The following is a 21,532-nucleotide window of genomic DNA, read 5'->3' as shown; positions in this document are numbered from 1 at the left end:
GAAAGAATAGAGGTACAGAGAGTAACATCAAGTGCATGTATACTAATGCCAGAAGCCTCGCCAACAAAATGGACGAATTAGAACTAATGTTGTTGGAGCATAATTATGACATGGTGGGGATATCTGAGACGTGGCTGAATGAGAACCATGACTGGGCTGTTAACTTGCAGGGCTATAGCTTGTTCAGAAATGACCGTACAGATAAGCGAGGGGGAGGGGTGTGTCTATATGTAAAATCTTCCTTAAAACCCATCCTGCGTGATAATATAGGTGAATTTAATGAAAATGTAGAGTCCCTGTGGGTGGAGATAAGCAGAGATAGAAAAAAAAATAAATTACTGATAGGGGTTTGTTATAAATCTCCAAAAATAATGGAAGCAATGGAGAATATCCTCGTAAAGCAAATAGATGAAGCTGCGACTCAAGGAGAAGTCATTATTATGGGGGACTTCAACTACCCTGAAATAGATTGGGGGACAGAAACCTGCAGTTCCAGCAAAGGTAATCGTTTTTTGACAACTATGAGAGACAATTACCTTTCACAACTGGTTCAGGACCCAACAAGGAGGGGGGCACTGCTAGACCTAATATTAACCAACAGGCCAGACCGCATATCAAATATAAGGGTTGGGGGTCACTTGGGGAATAGTGATCACAAAATAATAAGTTTTCATGTAACCTTTAATAAGATGGGTAGTAGGGGGGTGACAAGGACACTAAACTTCAGGAGGGCAAATTTCCAACGGATGAGAGAGGATCTTGGTGCAATTAACTGGGACGATATCCTGAGACACAAAAATACACAAAGAAAATGGGAGACGTTTATTAGCATCCTGGATAGGACCTGTGCACAGTATATACCGTATGGGAATAAACATACTAGAAATAGGAGGAAACCAATATGGCTAAATAGAGCTGTAAGGGGCGCAATAATGGACAAAAAGAAAGCATTTAGAGAATTAAAGGAAGTAGGTAGTGAGGAGGCATTAAATAAATACAGAAAATTAAATAAATTCTGTAAAAAGCAAATCAAGGCAGCAAAGATTGAGACAGAGAGACTCATTGCCAGAGAGAGTAAAAATAATCCCAAAATATTCTTTAACTATATAAATAGTAAGAAACTAAAAAATGACAGTGTTGGCCCCCTTAAAAATAGTCTGGGTGAAATGGTGGATGAGGATGAGGAAAAAGCCAATATGCTAAATGACTTTTTTTCATCAGTATTTACAAAAGAAAATCCCATGGCAGACAAAATGACTGGTGATAAAAATTCCCCATTAAATGTCACCTGCTTAACCCAGCAGGAAGTACGGCGGCGTCTAAAAATCACTAAAATTGACAAATCTCCGGGCCCGGATGGGATACACCCCCGAGTACTGCAGGAACTAAGTACAGTCATTGATAGACCATTATTTTTAATCATTAAAGACTCCATAATAACAGGGTCTGTACCACAGGACTGGCGTATAGCAAATGTGGTGCCAATATTCAAAAAAGGGGCAAAAACTGAACTCGGTAATTATAGGCCAGTAAGCTTAACCTCTACTGTGGGTAAAATCCTGGAGGGCATTCTAAGGGATGCTATGCTGGAGTATCTGAAGAGGAATAACCTCATGACCCAGTATCAGCACGGGTTTACTAGGGACCGTTCATGTCAGACTAATTTGATCAGCTTCTATGAAGAGGTAAGTTCCGGACTGGACCAAGGGAACCCAGTGGACGTAGTGTATATGGACTTTTCCAAAGCTTTTGATACGGTGCCACACAAAAGGTTGTTACATAAAATGAGAGTAATGGGGATAGGGGAAAATATGTGTAAGTGGGTTGAGAGCTGGCTCAGGGATAGGAAACAAAGGGTGGTTATTAATGGAGCACACTCGGACTGGGTCGCGGTTAGCAGTGGGGTACCACAGGGGTCAGTATTGGGTCCTCTTCTTTTTAACATATTTATTAATGACCTTGTAGGGGGCATTCAGAGTAGAATTTCAATATTTGCAGATGACACTAAACTCTGCAGGGTAATCAATACAGGGGAGGACAATTTTATATTACAGGATGATTTATGTAAACTAGAAGCTTGGGCTGATAAATGGCAAATGAGCTTTAATGGGGATAAATGTAAGGTCATGCACTTGGGTAGAAGTAATAAGATGTATAACTATGTGCTTAATTCTAAAACTCTGGGCAAAACCGTCAATGAAAAAGACCTGGGTGTATGGGTGGATGACAAACTCATATTCAGTGGCCAGTGTCAGGCAGCTGCTACAAAGGCAAATAAAATAATGGGATGTATTAAAAGAGGCATAGATGCTCATGAGGAGAACATAATTTTACCTCTATACAAGTCACTAGTTCGACCACACTTAGAATACTGTGCACAGTTCTGGTCTCCGGTGTATAAGAAAGACATAGCTGAACTGGAGCGGGTGCTGTCATGGTTTCCAATGGCAAGGGAATGTCAGAAACATAAAAATAACAAACGAGCTCTCGGGTGATGGAAACTAGAGCTGACCGTGAGCTAAATCTACCACACAACTAATAGTAGCCAGGGAGCATACCTACGAATTCCTAGATGCCATGCGCCAGCCGGAGAACTAACTACGCCTGGTAGAGGAGGGAACAGACCTGGCTTACCTCTAGTGAAATTCCCCAAAGATGATAGCAGCCCCCCACATATATTAACGGTGAGTTCAGAGGAAAAAGACATACACAGGATGAAAGTAGATTTAGCAAAGAGAGGTCCACTTACTAGATAGCAGAAGGATACAAAAGAGGACTTCACGGTCAACTGAAAACCCTTTCAACAAACCATCCTGAAATTACTTTAAGACTCCTGTGTCAACTCATGACACAGGAGTGGCAATTTCAGCCCGCAAGAGCTTCCAGCAACAGAAAATGACAAAACTGTAAACTGGACAAAAATACAAAACAAAAAGGACTAAGAGTCCACTTAGCTGATCAGCAGACTAGAAGCAGGAACATGCAACCCAAAGGCTCTGGTTACAATGATGACCGGCAAGGAAATGACTGGAGAGCAAGGCTAAATAGGAAACTCCCAAACACTGATGGGAGCAGGTGAACTGAGAAAGCAAAGCACACACAAGTCACCAGTACCACCAGCAACCACCAGGGGAGCCCAAAAAGCGGATGCACAACAGTACCCCCCCCTTAAGGAGGGGGCACTGAACCCTCACGAGAACCGCCAGGGTGATCTGGATGAGCCCTATGAAAGGCACGAACCAAATCTGAGGCATGAACATCAGAGGCAGTTACCCAAGAATTATCTTCCTGACCATAGCCCTTCCATTTAACCAGATATTGAAGTCTCCGTCTGAAAATACGGGAGTCCAAGATCTTCTCAACAACGTACTCCAATTCACCCTCCACCAGCACAGGAGCAGGAGGTTCAGTAAAAGGAACCACCGGTACCTCATATCTCCGCAACAACGACCGATGGAATACATTATGGATAGCGAAAGATGCCGGGAGGTCCAAACGAAAGGACACAGGGTTAAGAATCTCCAAAATCCTATAAGGACCGATGAACCGAGGCTTAAATTTAGGAGAAGAAACCCTCATAGGGACAAAACGGGAAGACAACCACACCAAGTCCCCAACACGAAGGCAAGGCCCAACACGACGACGGCGGTTAGCAAATTGCTGAGTCCTCTCCTGGGACAACTTCAAATTGTCCACCACTTGTCCCCAAATCCGATGCAACCGATCCACCACCGCATCCACTCCAGGACAATCCGAAGATTCCACCTGACCAGATGAAAAACGCGGATGAAACCCTGAATTGCAAAAGAAAGGGGAAACCAAAGTGGCAGAACTAGTCCAATTATTAAGAGCAAACTCTGCCAACGGCAAAAAGGCAACCCAGTCACCCTGATCCGCAGACACAAAACACCTCAAATAAGTCTCCAAAGTTTGATTAGTTCGCTCCGTCTGGCCATTAGTCTGAGGATGGAATGCAGACGAAAAAGACAAATCAATGCCCAACCTGGCACAGAATGCCCGCCAAAATCTAGACACGAACTGGGTTCCCCTGTCAGAAACGATGTTTTCCGGAATACCATGCAAGCGAACCACATTTTGAAAAAATAGAGGGACCAACTCAGATGAGGAAGGCAACTTAGGCAATGGTACCAAATGGACCATTTTAGAAAAACGGTCACACACCACCCAGATGACAGACATTTTCTGAGAAACAGGGAGATCAGAAATAAAGTCCATAGAGATGTGTTTCCAAGGCCTCTTCGGAATAGGCAAGGGCAACAATAACCCACTAGCCCTAGAACAACAAGGCTTGGCCCGAGCACACACATCACAAGACTGCACAAAAACACGCACATCTCGAGACAGGGAAGGCCACCAGAAGGATCTAGCCACCAAATCTCTGGTACCAAAAATACCCGGATGACCTGCCAGCGAAGAAGAATGAACTTCCGAGATGACTCTACTGGTCCAATCATCAGGAACAAACAGTCTACCAGGCGGACAACGATCAGGTCTATCCTCCTGAAATTCTTGCAAAGTACGTCGCAGATCTGGGGAGACAGCAGACAAAGCAACCCCATCCTTAAGGACACCAGCAGGTTCAGAATCCCCAGGAGAGTCAGGCTCAAAACTCCTAGAAAGAGCATCTGCCTTCACATTCCTAGAACCCGGTAAGTACGAGACCACAAAATTAAACCGAGAAAAAAACAACGACCATCGTGCCTGTCTAGGATTCAGGCGCCTGGCAGACTCTAAATAGATCAGATTCTTGTGATCAGTCAAAACTACCACCTGATGTCTGGCACCCTCAAGCCAATGACGCCACTCCTCAAATGCCCACTTCATGGCCAAAAGCTCCCGATTACCAACATCATAGTTTCGCTCGGCGGCCGAAAATTTTCGAGAAAAGAACGCACAAGGTCTCATCACTGAGCAGTCGGAACTTTTCTGCGACAAAACCGCCCCCGCTCCGATCTCGGAAGCATCGACCTCAACCTGAAAGGGAAGAGAAACATCAGGCTGGCGCAACACAGGGGCGGACAAAAAGCGGCGCTTAAGCTCCCGAAAGGCCTCCACAGCAGCAGGGGACCAATTGGCAACATCAGCACCCTTTTTAGTCAAATCCGTCAGAGGTTTAGCAACGCCAGAAAAACCAGTTATAAATCGACGATAAAAATTAGCAAAGCCCAAGAATTTCTGAAGACTCTTCAGAGAAGTAGGCTGCGTCCAATCACAAATGGCCCGAACCTTGACAGGGTCCATCTCAATAGAAGAAGGGGAAAAAATGTACCCCAAAAAGGAAATCTTTTGAACCCCAAAAACACACTTTGAACCCTTTACACACAAAGAATTCTCCCGCAAAACCTGAAAAACCCTCCTGACCTGTTGAACATGAGACTCCCAGTCATCAGAAAAAATCAAAATATCGTCCAAATACACAATCATAAATTTATCCAAATATTCACGGAAAATATCATGCATTAAGGACTGAAAGACTGAAGGTGCATTAGAAAGGCCGAAAGGCATCACTAAATACTCAAAATGGCCCTCAGGCATATTAAATGCGGTTTTCCACTCATCCCCCTGCTTAATTCGCACCAAATTATACGCCCCACGAAGATCAATCTTAGAGAACCACTTAGCCCCCCTTATGCGAGCAAACAAATCAGTCAGCAAAGGCAACGGATACTGATATTTGACTGTAATTTTATTCAGGAGTCGATAATCAATACAAGGCCTCAGAGAGCCATCCTTTTTAGAGACAAAGAAAAAACCGGCTCCTAAAGGTGATGACGAAGGACGAATATGTCCCTTTTCCAGGGACTCCTTAATATACTCTCGCATTGCAGCATGTTCAGGTACAGATAGGTTAAACAAACGACCCTTTGGAAATTTACTGCCAGGAATCAGATCTATGGCGCAATCACAATCTCTGTGGGGAGGGAGTGCACCAATTTTAGGCTCTTCGAAAAAATCACGATAATCAGACAAAAATGCCGGAATCTCAGAGGGAAAAGATGACGAAATAGAAACCAAAGGTAAATCCCCATGAGCCCCCCAACATCCCCAGCTTAACACGGACATTGTTTTCCAGTCAAGGACTAGGTTATGAGATTGTAACCATGGTAATCCAAGCACCAAAACATCATGCAAATTGTACAACACAAGGAAGCGAATCACCTCCTGATGGTCAGGAGTCATACGCATAGTCACTTGCGTCCAGAATTGTGGTTTGTTACAAGCCAAAGGTGTAGAATCAATACCCTTCAGAGGCATAGGGACTTCCAGAGGCTCTAAATCAAACCCACAGCGCCTGGCAAAGGACCAATCCATAAGACTCAGAGCGGCGCCAGAGTCCACATAGGCATCCACGGTAATAACTGATAATGAACAAATCAAGGTTACAGACAAAATAAATTTGGACTGTAAAGTGCCAATTGAAATAGACTTGTCAACCTTCCTAGTACGTTTAGAGCATGCTGATATAACATGAGCAGAATCACCACAATAGAAGCACAACCCATTTTTACGCCTATAATTCTGCCGCTCGCTTCTGGACAGAATTCTGTCACATTGCATTTTCTCTGGCGTCTCTTCAGAAGATACCGCCAAATGGTGCACGGATTTGCGCTCCCGCAAACGCCGATCAATCTGAATAGCCATTGTCATGGACTCATTCAGACCTGTAGGCGCAGGGAACCCGACCATAACATCCTTAACGGCATCAGAAAGGCCCTCTCTGAAATTAGCCGCTAGGGCGCACTCATTCCACTGAGTAAGCACAGACCATTTACGAAATTTTTGGCAGTATATCTCAGCTTCATCTTGCCCTTGAGATAGGGCTATCAAAGCTTTTTCAGCTTGAATCTCCAAATTAGGTTCCTCATAAAGCAACCCTAAAGCCAGAAAAAACGCATCCACATTGAGCAACGCAGGATCCCCTGGTGTCAATGAAAATGCCCAATTTTGAGGGTCACCTCGCAGCAAAGAAATTACAATCCTAACCTGCTGGACAGGATCTCCAGAGGAGTGAGGTCTGAGAGAAAGGAATAATTTACAATTATATTTGAAATTCAGAAACCGAGACCTATCTCCGGAAAACACCTCTGGTGTGGGAATTTTAGGTTCAGAAATAGGAGTATGTATAACAAAATCTTGTAAATTTTGAACCTTCGTAGCAAGATTATTTAAACCTGCAGCCAAACTCTGAGGGTCCATCTTTAAACAGGTGAAATCAGAGCCATTCAAGGATTAGAAGGAGAGAAAGGCAAGGCTGTGATTAGAGCGGAATACTACTGATCCAACTATGGAGCAAACATAGTGGAGGAAAAAAAAAAAAAATCTACAGGCTTCCTTTTTCTCTCCTTTCTTCTGCCAATAACTTTAACATAGGCCGGTCATACTGTCATGGTTCCCAATGGCAAGGGAACGTCAGAAACATAAAAATAACAAACGAGCTCTCGGGTGATGGAAACTAGAGCTGACCATGAGCTAAATCTACCACACAACTAATAGTAGCCAGGGAGCATACCTACGAATTCCTAGATGCCACGCGCCAGCCGGAGAACTAACTACGCCTGGTAGAGGAGGGAACAGACCTGGCTTACCTCTAGTGAAATTCCCCAAAGATGATAGCAGCCCCCCACATATATTAACGGTGAGTTCCGAGGAAAAAGACGTACACAGGATGAAAGTAGATTTAGCAAAGAGAGGTCCACTTACTAGATAGCAGAAGGATACAAAAGAGGACTTCACGGTCAACTGAAAACCCTTTCAACAAACCATCCTGAAATTACTTTAAGACTCCTGTGTCAACTCATGACACAGGAGTGGCAATTTCAGCCCGCAAGAGCTTCCAGCAACAGAAAATGACAAAACTGTAAACTGGACAAAAATACAAAACAAAAAGGACTAAGAGTCCACTTAGCTGATCAGCAGACTAGAAGCAGGAACATGCAACCCAAAGGCTCTGGTTACAATGATGACCGGCAAGGAAATGACTGGAGAGCAAGGCTAAATAGGAAACTCCCAAACACTGATGGGAGCAGGTGAACTGAGAAAGCAAAGCACACACAAGTCACCAGTACCACCAGCAACCACCAGGGGAGCCCAAAAAGCGGATTCACAACAGGGTGCAGAGAAGAGCGACCAAGGTTATTAGAGGACTGGGGGGTCTGCAATACCAAGATAGGTTATTACACTTGGGGCTATTTAGTTTGGAAAAACGAAGACTAAGGGGTGATCTTATTTTAATGTATAAATATACGAGGGGACAGTACAAAGACCTTTCTGATGATCTTTTTAATCATAGACATGAGACAGGGACAAGGGGGCATCCTCTACGTCTGGAGGAAAGAAGGTTTAAGCATAATAACAGACGCGGATTCTTTACTGTAAGAGCAGTGAGACTATGGAACTCTCTGCCGTATGATGTTGTAATGAGTGATTCATTAATTATATTTAAGAGGGGACTGGATGCCTTTCTGGAAAAGTATAATGTTACAGGGTATATACACTAGATTCCTTGATAAGGCGTTGATCCAGGGAACTAGTCTGATTGCCGTATGTGGAGTTGGGAAGGAATTTTTTTTCCCCATGGTGGAGTTACTCTTTGCCACATGGGTTTTTTTTGCCTTCCTCTGGATCAACATGTTAGGGCATGTTAGGTTAGGCTATGGGTTGAACTAGATGGACTTACAGTCTTCCTTCAACCTTAATAACTATGTATGTAACTATGTATGTAAGATCAGAACCACACCGTACCATCCACAAACCAACGGGATGTGTGAGAAGATGAACCAGGTGGTGATCGACTTACTGAAGACTAGTGTTGAGCGATACCGTCCGATACTTGAAAGTATCGGTATCAGAAAGTATCGGCCGATACCGGCAAAGTATCGGATCTAATCCGATACCGATACCCGATACCAATACAAGTCAATGGGACTCAAGTATCGGACGGTATCCCTGATGGTTCCCAGGGTCTGAAGGAGAGGAAACTCTCCTTCAGGCCCTGGGATCCATATTAATGTGTAAAAGAAAGAATTAAAATAAAAAATATTGCTATACTCACCTCTCCGACGCAGCCTGGACCTTACTGAGGGAACCGGCAGCGTTCTTTGCTTAAAATGCACGCGTTTACTGCCTTCCGTGACGTCACGGCTTGTGATTGGTCGCGTGCCGCCCATGTGGCCGCGACGCGACCAATCACAGCAAGCCGTGACGTAATTTTCAGGTCCTGAATGCCTAATTCTAGGCATTCAGGATTTGAAAATTACGTTACGGCTTGTGATTGGTCGCGTCGCGGTCACATGGGCGACGCGACCAATCACAAGCCATGACGTCACAGGAGGCAGGAAACGCGCGCATTTTAAAATTACGTCACGGCTTGTGATTGGTTGCGTGCCGCCCATGTGACCGCGACGCGACCAATCACAGCAAGCCGTGACGTAATTTCAGGTCCTGAATGCCTAATTCTGCATTCAGGATTTGAAAATTACGTTACGGCTTGTGATTGGTCGCGTCGCGGTCACATGGGCGGCACGCAACCAATCACAAGCCGTGACGTAATTTTAAAATGCGCGCGTTTCCTGCCTCCAGTGACGTCACGGCTTGTGATTGGTCGCGTCGCCCATGTGACCGCGACGCGACCAATCACAAGCCGTAACGCAATTTTCAAATCCTGAATGCCTAGAATTAGGCATTCAGGACCTGAAAATTACATCACGGCTTGCTGTGATTGGTCGCGTAGCAGCCACATGGGCGGCACGCGACCAATCACAAGCCGTGACATCACGGAAGGCAGTAAATGCGCACATTTTAAGCAAAGAACGCTGCTGGTTCCCTCGGTAAGGTCCAGGCTGCGTCGGAGAGGTGAGTATAGCAATATTTTTTATTTTAATTCTTTCTTTTACACATTTATGTTGTTTCGATACCGATACCCGATACCACAAAAGTATCGGATCTCGGTATCGGAATTCCGATACCCGCAAGTATCGGCCGATACCCGATACTTGCGGTATCGGAATGCTCAACACTACTGAAGACCTTACCTGTGGAGGAACGGAACTTGTGGCCCACAAAGTTGCCGGACCTGGTAGATATGTACAACCACATCCCGGTGAATTCCACCAACTGCACTCCAGCGTACCTGATGCGAGAAAGGTCTAGCAAGTTACCGGTTGATCTGGACATGGGGTCCTGACCCCCGAAGATATCTCGCCAGATGCGGATTGGGATACAGAGAGGCAACAAAAGTACCGCAAAGTACAGGAGTGTGTGGAAAGGAGTCTCGCTCAAGCCAGACAGAAACAAGAAAGAGACTGCAACCAGCATGCTCCTGCGATTCCCTTGTCACCCAGTGAGCAAGTCCTCAAACGGAAGAGGAGACTACACAAGCTTGATGACCACTGGGAAGCGGAACCGTATACCATCCTGCCATCCGACTTCGACAATACGAAGGTGTCAGGATTCCTGACCGCTGACACAAATTTGTCACGATTCACACCATGACCGTCTCCCGTACGTGCACAGGGGGCTTATCTTAGTTATCCCTCCACTGTTAGCAATGTGATAAAAAAACACACACAAGGCTATTTGTTATGGTTCCCAATGGCAAGGGAACATCAGAAGCATAGAAAAAACGGACAAGCTCTCGGGTGATGGAAACTAGAGCTGACCGCGATGCTAAACCTATACACACAACTAATAGTAGCCAGGGAACGTGCCTACATTTTTGCTAGACGTCTCGCACCAGCCGGAGAGCTAACTACCCCTAGTAGATGAAACACAGTCCTGGCTTGCCTCCAGAGGAAAATCCCCCACAGGAGATAGTAGCCCCCCACATATAATAACGGTGAGTTCAGATGAAAAGACAAACGTAGTATGAAAGCAGATTTAGCACAGCGAGGCCCACTAACTAGATAGCAGGAGGATACAATAGTGGACTTCGCAGTCAGCTACAAAACCCTATCAAATACCATCCTGAAATTACCTTAAACTCATGTGCCAACTCATGGCACCGGAGTGGTAATTTCAGCCCACGAGAGCTTCCAGCTGCAGAGAATCACATAACTGCAAACTGGACAAAACATACAAAAATAGACTAAGGACAGAAATGTCCAACTTAGCTGGTCAGCAGACTGGGAGCAGGTACATGCAACAGAAAGACTCTGGTTACATTCATGGCCGGCATAGGAATGACTGAGGAGCAAGGCTAAATAGAAAACTCCCACATCCTGATAGAAACAGGTGAAAAGCTCACAAGACATCAGTACCATAAGCGACCACTGGGGGAGCCAAATAACCGAATCACAACAGTACCCCCCCTTAAGGAGGGGGCACCAAACCCTCACAAGAACCACCAGGGCGATCTGGATGAGCCCTATGAAAGGCACGGACCAAATCAGAGGCATGAACATCTGAAGCTGAAACCCAAGAATTATCCTCCTGACCGTAGCTCTTCCACTTAACCAGATATTGAAGTCTCCGTCTGGAAACACGGGAGTCCAAGATTTTCTCCACCACGTACTCCAATTCACCCTCAACCAGCACAGGAGCAGGAGGCTCAACAGAAGGCACAACTGGTACCTCATACCTCCGCAATAACGACTGATGGAAAACATTATGGATAGCAAAGGATGCTCGGAGGTCCAAACGAAAAGACACAGGGTTAAGAATTTCCAAAATCCTATAAGGACCGATGAACTGAGGTTTAAACTTAGGAGAAGAGACCCTCATAGGGACAAAATGGGAAGACACCAAGTCCCCAACACGAAGACGAGGACCAACACGACGATGGTGATTAGCAAAATGCTGAGTCCTCTCCTGGGAAACTTTAAATTGTCCACCACCTGACCCCAAATACGATGCAACCTGTCCACCATAGTATCCACTCCAGGACAATCCGAAGATTCCACCTGACCAGATGAAAAACGAGGATGGAACCCCGAATTGCAAAAGAAAGGGGAAACCAAAGTGGCAGAACTGGCCCGATTATTAAGGGCAAACTCTGCCAACGGCAAAAAGGTGACCCAGTCATCCTGATCAGCAGACACAAAACACCTCAAATAAGTCTCCAAGGTCTGATTAGTACGCTCCGTCTGGCCATTCGTCTGAGGATGAAATGCAGACGAAAAAGACAAATCAATGCCCATCCTGGCACAAAACGCCCGCCAAAATCTGGACACAAACAGAGATCCCCTGTCAGAAACTATATTCTCCGGGATACCATGCAACCGAACCACATTCTGAAAAAACAGAGGCACCAACTCAGATGAGGAAGGCAACTTGGGCAAAGGTACCAAATGAACCATCTTAGAAAAACGGTCACACACCACCCAGATGACAGACATTTTCTGAGAAACAGGGAGATCAGAAATAAAATCCATAGAGATGTGTGTCCAAGGCCTCTTAGGAATAGGCAAGGACAACAACAATCCACTAGCCTGAGAACAACAAGGCTTGGCCCGAGCACAAACATCACAAGACTGCACAAAAGTACGCACGTCCCGAGACAGGGAAGGCCACCAGAAGGACCTAGCCACCAAATCCCTGGTACCAAAAATTCCCGGATGACCTGCCAACGCAGAAGAATGAACTTCCGAGATGACTCTACTGGTCCACTCATCCGGCACAAACAATCTACCAGGCGGACAACGATCAGGCCGATCCGCCTGAAACTCTTGTAAAGCACGTCGCAGGTCAGGGGAGACAGCAGACAATATCACCCCATCCCTAAGGATACCCGTAGGTTCAGAATCACCAGGGAAATCAGGTTCAAAACTCCTAGAAAGGGCATCTGCCTTCACATTTTTAGAACCTGGCAGATACGAGACCACAAAATTAAACCGAGAGAAAAACAACGACCAGCGCGCCTGTCTAGGATTCAGACGTCTGGCCGACTCAAGATAAATCAAATTCTTGTGATCAGTCAAGACCACCACCTGATGTCTAGCACCCTCAAGCCAATGACGCCACTCCTCGAATGCCCATTTCATCGCCAAAAGCTCCCGATTACCAACATCATAGTTTCGCTCGGCGGGCGAAAATTTTCGAGAAAAGAACGCACAAGGTCTCATCACTGAACCATCTGAACTTTTCTGTGACAAAACTGCCCCCGCTCCAATCTCGGAAGCATCAACTTCCACCTGAAAAGGAAGTGAAACATCAGGCTGGCGCAACACAGGGGCAGAAGAAAAGCGGCGCTTAAGCTCTCGAAAGGCCTCCAGAGCAGCAGGAGACCAATCGGCAACATCAGCACCTTTTTTAGTCAAATCAGTCAAAGGCTTGACCACGCTAGAAAAACCAGTTATGATTCGACGATAAAAATTAGCAAAGCCCAAAAATTTCTGAAGGCTCTTAAGAGAAGTCGGCTGCGTCCAGTCACAAATTGCCCGAACCTTAACAGGATCCATCTCAATAGAAGAAGGGGAAAAAATGTACCCCAGAAAAGAAATCTTCTGAACCCCAAATACACACTTTGAACCCTTTACAAACAGAGAATTGGTCCGCAAAACCTGAAAAACCTTCCTAACCTGTTGAACATGAGACTCCCAGTCATCCGAAAAAATCAAAACGTCATCCAGATACACAACCATGAATTTATCCAGATATTCACGGAAAATATTGTGCATAAAGGACTGAAAGACCGAAGGGGCATTTGACAAACCAAAAGGCATTACCAAATACTCAAAATGGCCCTCGGGCGTATTAAATGCAGTTTTCCACTCATCCCCCTGCTTAATTCGCACCAAATTATACGCACCACGAAGATCAATCTTAGAGAACCACTTAGCTCCCTTAATGTGAGCAAATAAATCTGTCAGCAATGGCAAAGGATACTGATATTTGACTGTGATCTTATTTAAGAGTCTATAATCAATACAAGGTCTCAAAGAACCATCTCTTTTGGCTACAAAAAAGAACCCTGCTCCTAAAGGAGACGAAGAAGGACGAATATGTCCTTTTTCCAAGGACTCCCTAATATACTCTCGCATAGCAGCATGTTCAGGTACAGACAGATTGAATAAACGACCCTTAGGAAATTTACTGCCAGGAATCAAATCTATGGCGCAATCACAATCTCTGTGAGGGGGAAGAGAATTAAGAGTAGACTCCTCAAAAACATCACAATAATCAGACAAAAAAGCCGGGATCTCAGAGGGAATAGATGAGGCAATGGAAACCAAAGGTGCGCCCCCATGATTTCCCTGACATCCCCAGCTTAGTACAGACATTGTTTTCCAGTCAAGGACTGGATTATGGGTTTGCAACCATGGCAATCCCAGCACTAATACATCATGTAGATTAAACAACACAAGGAAGCGAATCACCTCCTGATGGTCTGGAGTCATACGCATAGTCACTTGTGTTGTGAAATTGGATTCCGGGCTCCCCCGGTGGTCACTGGTGGAACTGAACTTGTATGCATCATCTCCTATGTTCACCTGTTTCCATCAGGATGTGGGAGTTTTCCTATTTAGCCTTGCTCCTCAGTCTTTTCTATGCCGGCCATCTATGTAATCAGAAGCCTTTCTGTTGCATGTTCCTGCTACTAGACAACTACCAGCTAAGTTGGACTCTTGTCCTTAGTTTGTTTTTGCATTTTTGTTCCAGTTCACAGTTATTGTTTATTTCTGTGCCTGGAAGCTCTTGTGATCTGAAATTGCCACTCTGGTGTCATGAGTTGATTATAGAGTCTTAAAGTAATTTCAGGATGGTATTTTGAAAGGGTTTTCAGCTGACCGTGAAGTTCCCTTTTCTGTCTTTCTGCTATCTAGTAAGCGGACCTCGATTTTGCTAAACCTATCTTCATACTACGTATGTCTATTTCCTCTGAAATCACCGACAATATATGTGGGGGTCTTCTGTCTGCCTTTCGGGGAAATTCTCTAGAGGTAAGCCAGGTCTGTATTTTCCTCTGCTAGGATTAGTTAGACCTCTGGCTGGCGCTGGGCGTCTAGGGATAAAACGTAGGCACGCTACCCGGCCACTTTTAGTTGTGCGGCAGGTTTAGCTCATGGTCAGTTCTAGATCCCATCTTCCAAGAGCTAGTTCTTATCTTTGCTTGGTTACGTTCTCTTGCCATTGAGAACGAACCATGACAGAATGGCCGGCCAAGGATTAAAATAATGGGCAAAAGAAAGGAGAGAAAAAGAAGCCTGCAGAATTTTTTTTTTTTTTTTTTTTTTCCCCTCTGTTTTGAGTGTGCTCTCAGTTGAATCACTTGCAGCTCTGCCTATATTGCAGCCTTCCTCTCTCTCTCTCCTTCTAATCCTTGAATGGCTCTGAGTTCACCTGATTGAAATGGATCCTCAAAGTTTAGCTACAGGTTTGAATAATCTCGCCACGAAGGTTCAAAGTTTACAGGATTTTGTTATTCATGCTCCTATATCTGAACCTAGAAATCCTTTGCCTGAATATTTTTCTGGGGATAGATCTCGCTTTCAGAATTTCAGACATAATTGTAAATTGTTTTTGTCTCTGAGATCTCGCTCTGCTGGAGATCCTGCACAGCAGGTCAGGATTGTAATTTCCTTGCTCCGGGGCGACCCTCAGGATTGGGCATTTGCATTGGCACCAGGGGATCCTGCGTTGCTCAATGTGGATGCGTTTTTTCTGGCCTTGGGGTTGCTTTATGAGGAACCTCAGTTAGAGATTCAGGCTGAAAAAGCCTTGATGGCTCTATCTCAGGGGCAAGATGAAGCTGAAATATACTGCCAAAAATTTCGTAAATGGTCTGTACTTACTCAGTGGAATGAGTGCGCCCTGGCGGCGAATTTCAGAGAGGGTCTCTCTGATGCCATTAAAGATGTTATGGTGGGGTTCCCTGTGCCTGCAGGTCTGAATGAGTCCATGACAATGGCTATTTAGATTGATCGGCATCTGCGGGAGCGCAAACCTGTGCACCATTTGGCGGTGTCTACTGAGAAGGTGCCAGAGAATATGCAATGTGATAGAATTCTGTCCAGAAGCGAACGGCAGAATTTTAGACGAAAGAATGGGTTGTGCTTCTGTTGTGGTGATTCAACTCATGTTATATCAGCATGCTCTAAGCGTACAAAGAAGCTTGATAAATCTGTTTCAATTGGCACTTTACAGTCTAAATTTATTCTATCTGTGACCCTGATTTGTTCTTTATCGTCGATTACCACGGACGCCTATGTCGACTCTGGCGCCGCCTTGAGTCTTATGGATTGGTCCTTTGCCAAGCGCTGTGGGTATGATTTAGAGCCTCTGGAAGTTCCTATACCTCTGAAGGGTATTGACTCCACCCCATTGGCTAGTAATAAACCACAATACTGGACACAAGTAACTATGCGTATTAATCCGGATCACCAGGAGAATATTCGCTTCCTGGTGCTGTATAATCTACATGATGTTTTGGTGCTGGGATTGCCATGGCTGCAGTCTCATAACCCAGTCCTCGACTGGAAAGCAATGTCTGTGTTGAGCTGGGGATGTCGGGGGATTCATGGGGACGTACCTATGGTTTCCATTTCGTCATCTATTCCCTCTGAGATTCCTGAATTCTTGTCTAATTATCGTGACGTTTTTGAAGAGCCTAAGCTTGGTTCACTACCTCCGCACCGAGATTGCGATTGTACCATAGATTTGATTCCGGGTAGTAGATTCCCTAAGGGTCGTTTATTTAATCTGTCTGTGCCTGAACATGCTGCTATGCGCGAATATATTAAGGAGTCCTTGGAAAAGGGACATATTCGTCCTTCGTCATCTCCCTTAGGAGCCGGTTTTTTCTTTGTATCAAAAAAAGATGGCTCTTTGAGGCCGTGTATTGATTATCGGCTTTTGAATAAGATCACGGTTAAATATCAGTATCCGTTGCCACTGCTGACTGATTTGTTTGCTCGTATAAAGGGGGCCAAGTGGTTCTCTAAGATTGATCTACGTGGGGCGTATAATTTAGTGCGTATTAAGCAGGGGGATGAGTGGAAAACCGCATTTAATACGCCCGAGGGCCACTTTGAGTATTTAGTAATGCCTTTTGGTCTTTCAAATGCCCCTTCAGTCTTTCAGTCCTTTATGCATGACATTTTCCGTGATTATTTGGATAAATTTATGATTGTGTATCTAGATGATATTTTGATTTTTTCGGACGACTGGGACTCTCATGTCCAACAGGTCAGGAGGGTTTTTCAGGTTTTGCGGTCTAATTCCTTATGTGTGAAGGGTTCTAAGTGCGTTTTTGGGGTTCAAAAGATTTCCTTTTTGGGGTACATTTTTTCCCCCTCTTCCATTGAGATGGATCCTGTCAAGGTTCAGGCTATTTGTGATTGGACGCAGCCCTCTTCTCTTAAGAGTCTTCAGAAATTTTTGGGCTTTGCTAATTTTTATCGTCGATTTATTGCTGGTTTTTCTGATGTTGCTAGACCATTGACTGATTTGACTAAGAAGGGTGCTGATGTTGCTGATTGGTCCCCTGCTGCTGTGGAGGCCTTTCGGGAGCTTAAGCGCCGCTTTTCTTCCGCCCCTGTGTTGCGTCAGCCTGATGTTGCTCTTCCTTTTCAGGTTGAGGTCGACGCTTCTGAAATCGGAGCTGGGGCTGTGTTGTCGCAGAAAAGTTCCGACTGTTCCGTGATGAGACCTTGTGCCTTCTTTTCTCATAAATTTTCGCCCGCCGAGCGAAATTATGATATTGGTAATTGGGAGCTTTTAGCCATGAAGTGGGCTTTTGAGGAGTGGCGTCATTGGCTTGAGGGGGCTAGACATCAGGTGGTAGTATTGACCGACCACAAGAACTTGATTTATCTTGAGTCTGCCAGGCGCCTGAATCCTAGACAGGCGCGCTGGTCGTTATTTTTCTCTCGGTTTAATTTTGTGGTTTCATATCTGCCGGGTTCTAAAAATGTGAAGGCGGATGCCCTTTCTAGGAGTTTTGAGCCTGATTCCCCTGGTAATTCTGAACCTACAGGTATTCTTAAGGATGGAGTTATATTATCTGCCGTTTCTCCAGACCCGCGACGGGCCTTGCAGGAATTTCAGGCGGATAGACCTGATCGTTGCCCGCCTGGTAGACTGTTTGTTCCTGATGACTGGACCAGTAAAGTCATCTCTGAGGTTCATTCTTCTGCGTTGGCAGGTCATCCTGGAATCTTTGGTACCAGGGATTTGGTGGCAAGGTCCTTCTGGTGGCCTTCCCTGTCACGAGATGTGCAAGGTTTTGTGCAGTCTTGTGATGTTTGTGCTCGGGCCAAGCCTTGTTGTTCTCGGGCTAGTGGATTGTTGTTGCCCTTGCCTATCCCGAATAGGCCTTGGACTCACATCTCGATGGATTTTATTTCTGATCTTCCTGTTTCTCAGAAGATGTCTGTCATCTGGGTGGTGTGTGACCGTTTCTCTAAGATGGTCCATTTGGTTCCCTTGCCTAAATTGCCTTCCTCTTCTGAGTTGGTTCCTCTGTTTTTTCAAAATGTGGTTCGCTTGCATGGTATTCCAGAGAATATCGTTTCTGACAGGGGAACCCAATTCGTGTCTAGATTTTGGCGGGCATTCTGTGCCAGGATGGGCATAGATTTGTCTTTTTCGTCTGCTTTCCATCCTCAGACTAATGGCCAGACCGAGCGGACTAATCAGACCCTGGAGACTTATTTGAGGTGTTTTGTGTCTGCGGATCAGGATGACTGGGTTGCCTTTTTGCCGTTGGCGGAGTTTGCCCTCAATAATCGGGCTAGTTCTGCCACCTTGGTTTCTCCGTTCTTCTGTAATTCGGGGTTTCATCCTCGCTTTTCTTCCGGTCAGGTGGAGTCTTCGGATTGTCCTGGAGTGGATGCTGTGGTGGAGAGGTTGCATCAGATTTGGGGGCAGGTGGTGGACAATTTGAAGTTGTCCCAGGAGAAGACTCAACATTTTGCCAACCGCCGTCGTCGTGTTGGTCCTCGGCTTTGTGTTGGGGACTTGGTGTGGTTGTCTTCTCGTTTTGTCCCTATGAGGGTTTCTTCTCCTAAGTTTAAGCCTCGGTTCATCGGTCCATACAAGATATTGGAGATTCTTAACCCTATGTCCTTCCGTTTGGACCTCCCTGCATCTTTTTCTATTCATAATGTTTTCCATCGGTCATTATTGCGCAGGTATGAGGTTCCGGTTGTGCCTTCCGTTGAGCCTCCTGCTCCGGTGTTGGTTGAGGGTGAGTTGGAGTACGTTGTGGAAAAGATCTTGGACTCCCGTGTTTCCAGACGGAAACTTCAGTATCTGGTCAAGTGGAAGGGATACGGTCAGGAGGATAATTCTTGGGTGACTGCCTCTGATGTTCATGCCTCCGATTTGGTCCGTGCCTTTCATAGGGCTCATCCTGATCGCCCTGGTGGTTCTTGTGAGGGTTCGGTGCCCCCTCCTTGAGGGGGGGGTACTGTTGTGAAATTGGATTCCGGGCTCCCCCGGTGGTCACTGGTGGAACTGAACTTGTATGCATCATCTCCTATGTTCACCTGTTTCCATCAGGATGTGGGAGTTTTCCTATTTAGCCTTGCTCCTCAGTCTTTTCTATGCCGGCCATCTATGTAATCAGAAGCCTTTCTGTTGCATGTTCCTGCTACTAGACAACTACCAGCTAAGTTGGACTCTTGTCCTTAGTTTGTTTTTGCATTTTTGTTCCAGTTCACAGTTATTGTTTATTTCTGTGCCTGGAAGCTCTTGTGATCTGAAATTGCCACTCTGGTGTCATGAGTTGATTATATAGAGTCTTAAAGTAATTTCAGGATGGTATTTTGAAAGGGTTTTCAGCTGACCGTGAAGTTCCCTTTTCTGTCTTTCTGCTATCTAGTAAGCGGACCTCGATTTTGCTAAACCTATCTTCATACTACGTATGTCTATTTCCTCTGAAATCACCGACAATATATGTGGGGGTCTTCTGTCTGCCTTTCGGGGAAATTCTCTAGAGGTAAGCCAGGTCTGTATTTTCCTCTGCTAGGATTAGTTAGACCTCCGGCTGGCGCTGGGCGTCTAGGGATAAAATGTAGGCACGCTACCCGGTCACTTTTAGTTGTGCGGCAGGTTTAGCTCATGGTCAGTTCTAGATCCCATCTTCCAAGAGCTAGTTCTTATCTTTGCTTGGTTACGTTCTCTTGCCATTGAGAACGAACCATGACACACTTGTGTCCAGTATTGTGGTTTATTACTAGCCAATGGTGTAGAATCAATACCCTTTAAAGGTATAGGGACTTCCAGAGGCTCTAGATCAAACCCACAGCGCCTGGCAAAGGACCAATCCATAAGACTCAAAGCGGCACCAGAATCCACATAAGCGTCCGCGACAATAGAAGATAACGAACAAATTAAAGTCACAGACAAAATAAACTTGGACTGCAAAGTGCCAATAGCAGAGGATTTAGCAACTTTGTTTGTTCGTTTAGAGCATGCTGATATAACATGAGTTGAATTCCCACAATAGAAGCACAACCCATTTTTGCGCCTATAATTCTGTTGTTCGCTTCTGGACAGAAAACTATCACATTGCATACTCTCTGGTGCTTTTTCAGAAGACACCGCCAAATGGTGCACAGGTTTGCGTTCCCGTAAACGCCGATCAATCTGAATAGCCATTGTCATGGACTCATTCAGACCCGTAGGCGTAGGAAAACCCACCATGACGTCTTTTACGGCATCAGAGAGCCCTTCTCTGAAATTTGCCGCCAGAGCGCACTCATTCCACTGAGTAAGCACAGACCATTTTCAAAATTTTTGGCAATATATTTCGGCTTCATCTTGCCCCTGAGAGAGGGCTATCAAGGCCTTTTCAGCCTGAATCTCTAAATTAGGTTCCTCATAAAGTAACCCTAAGGCCAGAAAAAACGCATCCACATTGAGCAACGCAGGATCCCCTGGTGCCAATGAAAATGCCCAATTTTGAGGGTCACCCCGCAATAATGAAATCACAATTTTAACCTGCTGTGCAGGATCTCCAGCAGAGTGAGATCTCAGAGAAAGAAACAATTTACAATTGTATTTAAAATTCAGAAAAAAAGATCGATCTCCGGAGAAAAACTCTGGTATAGGAATTTTAGGTTCAGACCGAGGAGCATGTATAACAAAATCTTGTATATTCTGAACTTTAGCAGCAAGATTATTCAAATTTGTAGCCAGACTCTGGAGATCCATATTTCAACAGATAAAATCTGAGCCATTCAGGGGTTAAGAGGAGAGGAAAGCAGGAGACTGCAATTAGAGCTGGAGTGCAACTTCAGAGAAAAAAAAAAAAATTCCACACAGTTCCTTTTCTCTCCTGCTTCAGCCCATAGATTAAACATGCGGGCCGGCCATACTGTTATGGTTCCCAATGGCAAGGGAACATCAGAAGCATAGAAAAAACGGACAAGCTCTCGGGTGATGGAAACAAGAGCTGACCGCGATGCTAAACCTATACACACAACTAATAGTAGCCAGGGAACGTGCCTACATTTTTGCTAGACGTCTCGCACCAGCCGGAGAGCTAACTACCCCTAGTAGATGAAACACAGTCCTGGCTTGCCTCCAGAGGAAAATCCCCCACAGGAGATAGTAGCCCCCCACATATAAT

This window comes from Ranitomeya variabilis, chromosome 4 (genome assembly GCF_051348905.1).
Source record: "Ranitomeya variabilis isolate aRanVar5 chromosome 4, aRanVar5.hap1, whole genome shotgun sequence".
Lineage (NCBI taxonomy): Eukaryota > Metazoa > Chordata > Amphibia > Anura > Dendrobatidae > Ranitomeya > Ranitomeya variabilis.
This window is presented reverse-complemented; position numbering follows the sequence as displayed.